Source organism: Acyrthosiphon pisum, chromosome A1 (assembly GCF_005508785.2).
Source record: "Acyrthosiphon pisum isolate AL4f chromosome A1, pea_aphid_22Mar2018_4r6ur, whole genome shotgun sequence".
NCBI lineage: Eukaryota > Metazoa > Arthropoda > Insecta > Hemiptera > Aphididae > Acyrthosiphon > Acyrthosiphon pisum.
In genome coordinates, this window is record NC_042494.1 from 156,193,307 (window position 1) to 156,193,510 (window position 204).

A 204-nucleotide genomic window follows, 5' to 3' on the forward strand; every position below is an offset into this window, starting at 1 on the left:
ACTCCGTGTAAATAATAGCTAAGTTAAAAAAAAATAAATATAGTAATGATTAAATGGTCAACATATTATTTAATTATTTCGCAGGACGTAGAAGTAAAAAGTATAGGTACTTAAATAAATACAAATAAGCAACAACTATGGTATTTTTCGTAATTAATAATTTAAAAATAATATGTTGACTAAGTATTTATCATTACAATTGAT